Genomic DNA, 13,527 nt, shown 5'->3' on the forward strand with positions numbered 1-13,527 from the left:
TGAACAAAGGAATGAGAAATGGATCTTAAGAGTTCAAAGAAAGAAAATAAATGAGGCAGATCCAACCCTTATTTCAGTGGTGATGGTACTTTTTTTCTCTGTGGAGCTGGTAAAGCTTTGGGGCCAGAGTGGGTTATCTAACTGAATATCGGCACATTTTCTCTGGATGAGTTTGTAGGCTCTTGGTGTGGCTTTGGCACCACTATTACCATTGCATTGACTGGGAACCTCCCTCCAAGCTGTTAGGACCCCGGCTCCCACCCCAAAAATGGTAGCTGTAGTACGTGTAGACCACTAGATGGCAATGTTGTCTACTTGGGTAGCTCGGCAAGGCTACAAAGTCAAGGAAATAGATCTTTACTTTTTTTTTTTTTTAACTTAAACCATTCTTCATCGGAAAGGTGTAACCGTAGTAAAGGGATATAAAATCACTGGTAAGTGGCAAATAACAACATTCCAGCTTGGGAACAAATTGGGTGTATCCATAGGCCAATCCACTGTGGTTTTATATCTTTTTCTTTGCTAACCTTCCACATCTTCTCCTACCCACCCATGACACACGCATAAATTAGCTCTCTAAAAAGACTCCCTGTGACCCGTTCAAAGTTCTCAAGAACATGAACAGTCACTCAACATGTCTATTATGCCTGAGTATCTACTTAACAAATATTTCATATCATTATTAATAATAATATTATTATTTACAACTCTGTCATTGGGACACGGTTATATCTTGAACTTTCCACTCTTTCTTGTTCTTAGATATTTGGAAATCTAAGGGCTTAGAAGCCACTTCTGTACTACATGCTCACTGGCAGGTGATGACACTTGACACTCAGAACTGACACTTACGAGAAAGAAGTTTTATACAATTTTGGGGGTTGAGTTGGTTGGTTGACTTTTTTTTTTTTTAAGGCTGCTTTCTTCTACTAAACCAAGGGAGTCTGGCTTGCCCCCCGCCAGTTGCCCCTAAATCTTCTGTGTTCTTTGTGACTGACATTTCTGCTATGTTGGGGCAGCAAGAGGTTCCTCTAGGTAGGCAATACCCACTCCTTACGAGCAGCATGACAAAGAAATGGAAATTCACTCCTGTTTTTATGCAGCTTACCTTCTATAAAGATTACTTTAGAATTTGAGATTTTGGCTGCCAACAGTTTTAGAGTGATCCCAGCCTGGAATCCCTTCTTGACTTGTGTGTGGCAAAATCTATATGTATATTTAACATGTTTCTTTTCTATTTGTAGAATAGTGTTATTAAACTGGCATCTTATAATCAACTGGGTCAGAACTGTTAAAGAGTAGTTTAAAAAGAGGCTTGGGAAGGAAAGGCTTTCGTATAGCAAGACATGATGCTTTCCAAACATTTTCTTATTTGAACCACTCTATATAAATGTAAGGGGATGTGATTATTTTCTAAATGGGGAAAATGAAGTGTTCTGTGAAACAAGAACATATAGTCAAAATGAAACTTGGAAGATAATATATCTCTTTTGGTGATTCAAAATGCTCATTAGCTTTATAAATTCTCTGAGAAATTCCATGATAAAGAAATATTTAACTGTGATTAATCCAGCACCTCCTAAAGTTATTTTTACCTCTGAACTCATTCCTCTCCAGGCCACTTAGTAGTACTCTTTTGAGAAGACTGACTTAAAAATATTCTTCCCTGATAAATTCACAGTAAAGTATCTGAGTGTTATTATGCTAGTCAAACTATAAATATGAATGGTAAGCTTGAATCTCTCCTAACTACTCTCTTAATCTTAAAATAAATTGCTTTGTAAACCACATTAATTCTTTAGGATCAATAGGGGGCAAGGTTTGACTGTAAGTTACAAAGTGGTTATAAAATTACTTTAAGTTTGAAAATCATCATGTATAATTTAGCTGCTGACTCAAAGCCTTACAGAAACTTACAATGAGAAGTGACCTACTAATAATTTATCTAATCTAGTCTTTCTTACTTTATGGGTGGGAAACTGAGCCCTAGTGATATGCCCAGGCCCTAGAACTAATTCGTGGCACACTCAGATCTCCTGGTAATCGGATCAGGTTTCTTAAAGGTTGATAACCAATATGATTCCATTTTCTGAAAAATTCTACTCAACTTGCTTCCTTTTATTTATAGCAATGAGACAGAAAATGAGAGAAAGAAGTGCCAACTTCCTTCTCTTTCTTCCATGAATGCAGAAATCAATAGTTTTAATCTCTGAAATCTTGGTGGCAAAAATTGTGGTATGCCCATGGGTCCAATAATCACCCCATTTCCTTATCAAAAACCCAAAGAACCCAATTTTGTGCAGGCAGCAGGATCCCAGACCCAGGGAATGAATTAGGAGAATTCCAAGCCAGTGGTAATTCCTGTCCCCTTCGCCAGTTTCAGGTGTAGGGGTAAGTATGTGACCAGTTATATCCAATAGAATATATAGAGATTGTTTCAATGAGATCTTTTGGAAATTATTTTTCCCCTGAAAAAAGAAGAGAGACATATGGGGGAAAGTATTTGTGTCCCTATTCCTTTCTTTCCCCTAGGATGTGTGGATGGAAGGGTATGAGGTACTAATTACTGCAGCCATCTTTAATCACGAGGAGAGACATAGGGGAGATGATGTGGACTCCTGGTTGAGTGATATAACGATGTTCTTATTATTGGGGCCACTGTTAATTGGATATTTTGTTATTGATAGCTATATTATTCTAAATTTTTTTAAAAACCACTGCTCTGTCATCTGTGAACCCTTGCACTGAGCCATTTCAGAGGTTCAATGATAAATCCTTTCCAGAGGAACGGAATGCTCTTTCTTTTGTCATTCCACTGTGAGCCTATCTAGGATGTGGTTTGCGCATACTTCTTATTAGCTGTTATAATCACGAAGGCTTAGAATCATAGACCATGCCATAAAGCTCTAACTCTGACTTGTTTCTCTAAGAATCCTCAGAAAGGTCAAAGGAAACATGGTATGAAATTGTACTTTCTGTTTACTCTATATTCCCCTTAGTCAGAAAAGGACAGTGGAGAGTCATGTGGGATAAATGGCAGTCATACACTGTGTAGACCATACATTGTGTAGATCATACAGTGTGTAGACCATGAACATCTAGCATCCTTACTACCAGCTACGCACCACCAGTGCTCCCCAGTTCATATGACAACCTAAACACCCCATACATATTCAAAAGGTATTTTTTCCTCAATGTCATGTTTTTAAGGTTATGCTTTGTGCTGATTTAGGTAGTTCTATTTCACTGGTTCTCGGTGGGAACCATTTTAGAAATATGTAGGTTTGACTTTAATTCATTAATCAGCACTACCATCATCTGGTGTTTAATGCTTTTAGATCACAATTTACTTACCTACAAATGACTTTACCCCAACTAATGAATAGAACTCCTCTGCACGTAGTTTATCTTGTGAGCATATATTTATATTTTCATTTCTGGTTATTTTTTTTCCTTCATAATGCCTTATTAATTCATGCTTCTATTCATTCACATGTCACCAAATTTTGCTATCTCAGAATCTTTATTTCCTCCTATCATTTAATTATTATTATAACCTTGTGACATAATTAAAGCAGGTGTATCTGTTTATACATAGGAAGGAAAAGAGAGAAAACAGTAAGCAGTTTATCCAAGATCTGGCTGATTACTGACCAAGCTAGGACTAAAACCCTAAACTCACTTGTACGATAGGTAGTAGCATTATTGTGAGGAGTTAGTGAGGTTATTGTATCAAGAAATAAGTTTACTCACTGTTTCATCAATACTGATAAATATTGTCAATAACGTCACCAAGACTCTGTCTCTTCAGTTTGTTTTAATATCCACTATTTTTCAGAAAACAAGCACTCTTTAATACAAACTGAAAGTTCAGCTAATCGTGGCAGTAAGGTAGCCCAGAACATTCCACATCCCTTAGCTTTCAAGAACACGAGTGTCTGGGGACTTATTTACCACTTAAAGGATCTAAGGCTTTTATAGCTACGTCTACAGATTTGCCTTAGCATCCTTTTAGAAAAGTTGCGAGAAGATCTCTCACATCTACCTAAGTCAGGCATCCTTTATCTGGCATGCATTACAATGACCACAAATAATATTAGAGGCCATCATTCCAGGTGCATCTCCATCCAATCTTCCATCAGCACTTGTAGGAACACGGAAAAAAGCTGACCTTCATTTCAGCTCCTCGTCCTTTTTCCTGCCCTGCTCTGATGAGGCCTGAAAGGCGCTAGCTAGGCTTCCAGTAACAGTCGAGAAGGAAGTCATTAGCTAAAGGCTTAATCACTAGCTTTAGAGTAATGGATTATCCTACCTGACGAGACTTCTCTCTGTTCAACAAATTCATAATTTTACTGGGTCTGTATTCAATTTCTTCTTTTTTAAAAGATTTATTTATTTATGTGACGAGAGAGAGAGAGAGCTCGCGTGCAGGGGGAAGCCAGAGGGAGAGGGAGAGAGGGTCTTTTGAGCAGACTCCATGCCTGAGTGCAGAGCCCAAAGGCAGGGCTCGATCTCATGACCCAGAGATCACAACCTGAGCTGAAACCAAGAGTCGGATGCCCAACTGACGGCCACGCAGACGCTCCTGTGTTCAATTTCTACTGATATTTATAGATACATGTTTGTTTTATAAAACTTTTTCCCAAATCCTGTCTTTGTTGTGCATAATCTTTATGAATATGCCTTTTCCCATTAAATGTGTAAGTGAAGAGTAATGTTCTTATACCATTCAACTGCAGTTTGTTACTCTCCGATAGAAATTCAAGCTTCAAAAGAAATACTTTAATTCTTGGGGCACCTGGGTGGCTCAATCAGTTAAGTGTCTGCCTTCCGCTCAGGGCGTGATCCCAGGGTCCTGGGATGGAGCCGAGGGTCAGGATCCCTGCTGAGCAGGGAGTCAGCTTCTCCCTCTCCCTCTGCCTCTCTCCCCGACTTGTGTGCTCTCTCTCTCTTTCTCAAATAAATAAATAAATAAAATCTTTAAAAAAAGAGAAATACTTTAATTCTTTCAGCATTCTTGGGTGTCTTTTTCTGTTAGGATAAAATATATTAACTCCAGTGGAACCTGAAAGACTATAGACATTTTATTGCTACTTCATTGCATAAGCAAAGCCCAACTTAGTCATTTTCCTGAAAATTGCAAACAAAGATATGTCATTTTCCCATTTAGTCAGATGACTAATATTAAAGATACAGACGTGGGTACTGAAGGGAAAGATTTCTAACAATAAATAAAGTTGAAATTTTGTGGTGATGAGGGAATTCAAATAAATCTTACCACCAAATGCTTTGGGCATCCTGGTATTCCCAGACTACATATTTGGAAGGCTTAAGTTAGCATTCATTCGTCTCTTAGTATTTGAGTCCCTCCTTCTTTTTCCTCTCTCCCTCCATCTGCCCCATTCTTCCTCTCCTGCCCTCATGGACATTCTTTCTCTTGTTCTCCCTCTTCCTTTCAAATGGAAACCTACACACCTGTGTACCCCTATATCTGCACCCCCGTATCCTTACCCTTCACATTGATCTTGGATTGAGTAACAGGGTCTCTTAATAAGTGGAACTCAAGATGGCATTCATAGCCATGGCTCAGATTTGAGCCATGTGGACATTTTTAGGTATTTTTGTCTCATGTGGGCATTTTTAACCCGACTACAAGAATTTCCCAATTTCTACATTCCCAGATAATACATTTGGAGTACTGAATGAATGGAATGTGTTGTATTGAGCATTAACCATTGACTGGACGTGAATCAGTACCCACTTGGCTACTGACCAGCTATTTTCTGGTGAATAAATTTAAACCTGAGGATACAGCAATAATTAAACATTAACAACCAGAAAGTGTCTTATCTCAAAAGTGAAAAGACTTTGATTGTCAGAATGCCTTGGGAAAAAAAGAGTGCATTGAACAGTAAGGTACTATTTTCATTATTGTTATTAGGGGCTCCCAAATAGGTTGACTTGAAAGTACCTACTCAAACACTTAAGCAAAGTCTAAAATTGCATTTATTTTTGCAAATAAACTGTCAGTTTCATTGTTGCTTCTTTAGGCTTTTCAGTATAAATAAACCTAAAAATTTCTTTAGGGGTAGTTCATCTTTTGGGTATGGATGGTTTGCATCATTTTATGATTGAATTATATGGAAAGGTTTTAAAGTTCATGTAAAATGGGCATGTAGGTAGGTAGTTTTTCAACCCTGGCACTATTGACATGTAGACCATGTTAATTACATAAATTTTAAAATAGAAGGAGTAAAGAAAACAAACCAGTCACCCCCATCCCAGCAAAACTGCTGCTTCCACATTTAATCTTTCTGGTGTTGTTTTCCCTACTTATTTTCATGTGATTGTGATCATAGTCTACACAAATTTTGGTGACTTTTTTTTCCACATAAAATTTTAATGTACATATTTCTCTGTGTTTTATAAGTATTTATAAACATTTAATAGTTGCATAATATTCCATTATATAAATGAATTATTCTGTTTACTTAACCATGTCTTAATTGTTACACATTTAAGATGATTTTTTTTGCTACTTAAAAAATTATAATGAACATCTATGTGAAAAATATATTTATTCACTAACTAAACAAATACATATTGAATGCCTATGGTTTGCCATGCAGTGTTTTAGTTGGTAGAGATAGAATAGCAAAACAAATCAGATCTTTGCTTTTATAGGATTTATATTCCAATATAGATAAACAGGAACCAAAACAAATAAATAAAATGTATAACATGTGAGATAGTGGTGAGTTGCACAGAGAATAGTAAAGCAGAGAAGGGAAAAGAAATGGGTTGCAATCCTAAATGAAGTGGTCAGGGATGTGAATTAAGAACATGACATTTAAATAAAGACAGAAGGGAAGCAAGGAAACGATCAACTGTATGTCTCGATGAAGAATATTCCAAGGAAAGAGATCATCAAATGCATTTAGAATTATTTTAAGGGGTGGAATTATTGGACCAAAAAATATTAACATATATAGCTTATAACATATTTTCAGAGTTTCATTTCTTAATCACATTATCCTTAGAGCATTTATTGGTCAGTAAAGCTCTAGTTGAAATGCAATTTGTTCATGCTAATATTTTTTATAGCGATAGCTATTGTGCAAAGTTATAGGCACATGTCACTTCCTGAATTTGTTTTACTACTAAACAGTCATTTCATTTAATGGAGTAATTCAGATAAAAGTGTTATTAATATTGCATCATGATTATTTCTTTCTTTCTATTTTTTTCTTTAGGAAATTAGATATATATGGAAAATAGAGTTGTATTTGCCTGACAAATACAAAACTTATTACATGATGTACCTGAATTCATTATGTTTATATCTGAAATGTTTGTGAGATGGTAGATTTGGAGGAAAATTGTCTTAGCGCGTCTGAGAATGATGCTGCCCTGTGACTTACATATTACTGTCAATAGACTATGAGAAGGAGGACGTGCTCATAAAATATGAAACAATAGTGCTTGTTTTGAACAAGGCAAGGAAATTAAAAATGGAATATTACTAAATTTAGAAACCCAGAGGAAAATTGTGAGTTCTTGATTTAGAAACTTATTGCAGACTAACAAGGGATTTTTTTCCATTTGCCTCTTACCAAACATGAACTCTGCTAGGTCATTCTCTCCTTTTCCCACTTTTTCAAGTATGTTTCCTTCCAGTATAAAAAAATCATACTCCCTAAGTAAAAATGACATTATTTATATGGTTTATATTTCCCATTTCATCCCATGCATTTCGCATTTGCCATTGAAATAATCTCCTCTCCAATTATGCCAATAGTTTTAAGATAAAATAAATACATAATTTTAAAGCAAATATATACTGAATATATTGAAAAGTTGTTTAAATATTTTATTTGATTTTTTAAAAGATTTATTTATAGAGATGGGGGAGGGGCAGAGGAAGCGGGAGAGAGAGAATTTCAAGCAGACTCCATACTGATCGTGGAGCCTTATGAGGGACTTGATCCCATGACCCTGAGATCATGACCTGAGCCAAAATCAAGAATCGATGCTTAACCTATTGAGCCATCCAGGCACCCCTTTAAATATTTTAGATAACAGAAAACATTATGGTCACCTGGGCCTAGGTGTAATTCATTAGGTATTATTCAATTCATTAAATTTTTGTTGAGGACCAATGTGATGTCACTCAAATGATTGCACATGGCAGTTCCTCAGCATAGTTTAGAAGACCCTCCATGGTCTAGACTCTTATCTTTTTTATCTATCATCACTTTCTCCCTTTTCCTGTGGCTTCAGCCATACTGGACCACCAACAGTTCTTCAACTGTGCCATTCCTTACATACTTTGTATTTTCATATCTTTAATAGTTGCTACTCTAAGAAAAAAAAAGGAGGTGGCAAGAAATCTCCTTAGCTCTTCTTTATCCAATAAAATTCTCCTTATCCTTGAAGTAGCATCTTTGGCCTCTTCTACAAGATCGTCTTTTTAACACTTCTTACCCCTATCACCAGGAGTCTGGGTTAGGTTTCCCTCATGCATTATTTAAATGCTTTCCCTCCCCGACTTTTCAGCCCTATATCATAATTGCCTATTTATACCCCCCTCCACACACATACCATAAATAAACTATGAGCTCCCAGAGGACATGGACTGGATAATATATTTATTTCCATAGTTCCTTCAGCTAATACATATCTGACCCATAGTAAGCAGTAGACTAATGTTTACTTACTACTATGGTGCAGATAAACAGAATAAGAAGTGTGGCTCAGGTGGCGCCTGGGTGGCTCAGTCGTTAAGCGTCTGCCTTCGGCTCAGGTCATGATCCCGGAGTCCTGGGATCGAGCCCCGCATCGGGCTCCCTGCTCTGCGGGAAGCCTGCTTCTCCCTCTCCCACTCCCCCTGCTTGTGTTCTCTCTCGCGCTGTGTATCTCTCTCTGTCAAATAAATAAACAAAATCTTTAAAAAAAAAAAAAAAAAAAAGAAGTGTGGCTCATTGAGCTGAACAATAGCCTTCTTTTCCAAAGGCAGGCCTCCATGGTTTTTTCATGTGGTCCCACAGGTGGCTGTTCTTTATTTTTAAACAGTATAGCTCACTTTATTTTTTTAAAGATTTTATTTATTTATTTTAGGGAGACAGAGAGGCAGAGAGAGAGAGCACGAGCAGTGGGGGAGAGGGACAGTGGCAGAAGCAGGCTCCCCACTGAGCAGGGAGCCTGATGCGGGGTTTGATCCCAGGACCCCAGGATAATGACCTGAGCCAAAGGCAGACGCTTAACCAACTGAGCCACCCAGGTGTTCCAGTATACTTAGTTACTTTAGAGTAACTAATCCTTTTTTTTTTTTTTAAAGATTTTATTTATTTATTTGACAGAGAGAGAGACAGTGAGAGAGGGAACACAAGCAGGGGGAGTGGAGAGGGAGAAGCAGGCTTCCCGCTGAGCAGGGAGCCGGATGTGGGGCTCGATCCCAGGACCCCGGGATCATGACCTGAGCCGAAGGCAGACGCTTATCGACTGAGCCACCCAGGCGCCCTAGAGTAACTAATCCTTAACAAGTCAATGCCAATAAGCAAATAGCAGGTAACTTGAGAAATCCCACAGGTTGTGGTGCCCTGACTGCCTTTTGCATACATTCCAAGAGCTTCTCAAAGTCCCCCAAATGGTTCACTAGGGTGAGTGTGAGATGTACTCAGCAATTCAAAAAGCTAGGTATTAGGATGCCATCCATGTCTGACGGAAGAGAGACCTATGGATGTGCAGAGAAGCAAGGAGATGCTAGTCTCAACTTGGGTGGATATCCTGCCCACCAGAAAACTAGAAATCTTTCTTAGCAATTAGCTACTAAGAATTATTTAAAGGCAACCCTGACAGAAACCTGATACCATACTTTGGGTGATGAAAAGTGTATTGAAGAAATTGAAGGCGTTCTCCCTATATTTGAGAAGCTTATACAATGATTGGGAAAATTTGCCTAAGTGTGAAAAACGTTTAGCAGACAGTGAAAGAGCAGTGGTAGCCTTGCTCCAGGCTGTGTAGATGATTCCATGATTGTAGGGAAGACATCTCTGGTGTATTTTGAAATAGATGTAAAGCTGGTCAGTATTAGTCTTGGAATGTGAAGATGTGATCAGAGAAGTTGATAGGAAAGTGGGGTGAGATACCATGAGGGCTGAGCATCTGGAATGAGGAGGAACTTACTAAGGCGGCAATAAGAAAGAAGCTGTGCTTGTGGTTATTCATCCATTCGCAATTCTACCTAAGCCTGGCTTTACGGGAAAAATGAAATTCGCTTCTGGAGTGGAACGTTTCAAAACCCTAATACAAAGAGGACTGTTGGATAAAGACCATCCTCTCAGAAGCAGAGCAGAGCATAAAGACATTGGATTCCAGATATTGGTGTACAGTAACTGTGCAGTAAATCGATGTTGAATGTTTGAAAGTGAGCATGACTGGGAATTCACTGTGATTGCAAATAAGACAGTCATCATCTTCTTTTCCTAAACTACTCACCTCTTCCCTTCCTGGATTTTCCCATATCTGTGAATATGACCCCATGAGCCATGAACATAGGCCTTTTCACAGATTCCTCCCTCTCCCTTAATCCCCCAGTAAAATCAAGCTCAAAATCCTGTGTGGTCCACTCCTAACCATCTATTGGTACACTGTCTCTTCTTACTCTTCACTGCCACCACTTCAGTTCCAGTCACCATCAGTTCTGACTGGATTACCATATCCTCTGACTAACTTCCTTCCTTGCCTACACTCTTAGGATCTATTCATTATGCTAGAGTCAGGTTTTTGTTGTTGTTGTTTTAATATAATGTATATCTGATCATGTCATCTCACTGTTTGAAAAACCCTTCAATCACTTCCTATTCTTTTTTTTTTTTTTTTTTGAGAGAGAGAGAATGCACATGCATGAGGGGCAGGGAGAAGCAGAGGGAGAGGGAGAGAGAGAATCTTAAGCAGGCTCCATGCCCAGCATGGAGCCCAATGCATGGCTCAATTTCATCACCCTAAGATCATGAGCTGAACCAAAATCAAGAGTTGGTCCATTAACTGACTGAGCCACCCAGGTGCCCTCCTTATTTTTGAAATTTAAATAAATGCATACTTGCAGTCTCCATCCTCTTCCTCCTTTGCCTTAATAACTCTTATTCATCCCTCAGGACAGAGTTCACTTGTGATCTCCCACTTGTCTGTGCCAAGCTTCACCTTCTAAGTCTTCATCTTCCAAATCAACTATTCCTTTTTGAGTATAGCTCTTCCTCCAGAACACTCATCACATAACTTTATAATTTCCTGTTTATTTACCTATATCCCCTACTAAATTACAATTTCTTTGAATACATGAACAGATTATTAGTATTTTTCTTACTCCCAGAATCCAGCCAATACATGTACATATTAGGCAATCCATAAATATTGGCTGAGTAAATAAATGAGGGGCAATAATTGTTAGTTTCATTACTTAAATAGAAATTAGAACTTAGAAAAGGTAAAAAGACAAAACAAAAACAACTTTTCAAAGTAGACACGGCTACTAAGTGCAAGGGCTGAAATTAGAATCCAGTTATATATATATTTTAAAGATTTTATTTATTTATTTGACAGAGACACAGCGAGAGAGAGAGGGAACACAAGCAGGGGGTGTGGGAGGGAGAAGCAGGTTTACCACCGAGCAGGGGTCCCAATGAGGGGCTCGATCCCAGGACCCTGGGACCATGACACTTAATGACTGAGCCACCCAGGCGCTCCAAGAACCCAGTTACATTTTTTAAAAGCCATTGTTCATGGGGCGCCTGGGTGGCTCAGCCAGCTGAGCGTTGGACTCTTGGTTTCAGCTTGGGTCATGATCTCAGGGTCATGAGATCGAGTCTCACATGGGGTTCTGTGCTCTGCAGGGAGTATTCTTGAGGTTCTCTCTCCCACTCTGCCCCTCCCCCTGCTTTTTCTCTCTCTCTCAAACAAACAAATAAATAAATCTTTTAAAAAAATAAATAAAAGCCAGTGTTCATCCCAAAGAGTCATGACATATTATCATATCATCACATTTAACCAAACTAAGATTATAATTTAAAAGAATAAAATACAAAAAAAGTAGATATATCTTAAATTTACTAATGCTGTGCCCATAGCATGGTTATTATTGCAGTTTTTGTGGGAATCAGTAATTTTGGTGGTATTCATTTGGAGGCCTTCAAAACAATTTTATTTATATGTATAATAAGAAAGTGTAGAAAAACTTGAAATAATCTGGAATGGAGCAAAATTCTAGAATACTGAACAAGAAGTATTCTTCTCATTCATCTTTTTAGGAGACCAATAGCAAACCAAGAGGGAATGTCTAATATTCGCAGCTCTTTTTTAAAAATGTGAAGACCTAATAAGGTCATTCCAGAGGTGTACAGCAAGACAAAGCATGAGAATGTACAACCATAAAAGTGGATGGGAAAAGGTAGATGGAATGTTTCTTGCTGTGCATGAGTTGAGGATAGAAGTAAGATCTACAGGAAGAAACCACAGGGACGTTAATAGCTTAGCCGACAACAAAGATATTATTTTTCAAAGAATGGAAACAACAGACACCAGTGGAAGAGAGGCAGATGAGGAGGTGATATTTCATATTTGTGTGCTGAAACATGTTACTTCTGCATAGTGCACTTCAGCATCAGTACCCATCTGGTGGTGTGCATGTGCATGCGCGCACACACACACACACACACATTTTTAAGGTTCCTGATCAGGACATTGGGTGGATTTGTGCACATGTTTTGGGAAGATAAAGAGGGATGGTCAATTTCAGGTCATCTGGATGTCTCTTAAAAGATTTAATCCAAGGATGGTTGTAGCAATAAAAGGACTTTTTCTTCTTATGCGACTTATTTATGCTAAAACATTATTCATTTTTTACCTGAAATTCAAAGTTAAATGGTTGTCCCGTGCTAAATCTGGCAAGTTTATACTGGGATAACCTCAGCGGATCATACTAATGCCTTGGCTTTAAACAAGCAACACCAGGAGATTGAATGCCCAGGAGCTGTTGCAGGAAAGGTTTATGATGAAATGATGCTGACCAATTTTTAGCTGAAGATTGTAAAAGAAAACTACTACTTAGGAGTGCTGCCATCCTTAGAAGAGGCTAGAGAACTAGGTGAGTCCCTTGCTCATAATGATAAAAGGTCACATTTTGATTGGACTGTCAAGAACAGCTACCAAAACACTATTTCATGGGAAATGTTAAATTACTAAGTTAATGGAAGGGTGAGAGCAGTGGACTTTGCTTTGTGTATTAGTTAGGTTCAATAAGCTATTGTAACAAGAGGTGCAACAATAATTCAGTGGCTTATGAGATGTAGAAAGCTATTTCTCTCTCACTTCATGTTCTGGGGAGTGTATTGAAGGCTGGTAGAAAGAAGAGGGGGAAGGTGGTTCCCTTATGGAGTCGTTTAAGAACTGAGATCGACAGTGGCTCTGTCATCTTTAGTGGGTTGCTTCTAAGGTCACTCTGTTCTCCATTCCAAGCAGCAGAAACAGAAA

At 38.3% G+C, this 13,527-nt stretch overlaps 1 protein-coding gene across 2 annotated transcripts in view; it reads left to right on the forward strand.

Moving 5' to 3' along the window:
* The window catches only part of KCNH8 (potassium voltage-gated channel subfamily H member 8), a 369,992-nt gene that overhangs the window by 215,273 nt on the left and 141,192 nt on the right, over positions 1-13,527 (forward strand). The gene's annotated exons all lie outside the window — the stretch shown is intronic.

Source organism: Halichoerus grypus, chromosome 1, assembly GCF_964656455.1.
Source record: "Halichoerus grypus chromosome 1, mHalGry1.hap1.1, whole genome shotgun sequence".
NCBI classification, from domain to species: Eukaryota; Metazoa; Chordata; class Mammalia; order Carnivora; family Phocidae; genus Halichoerus; species Halichoerus grypus.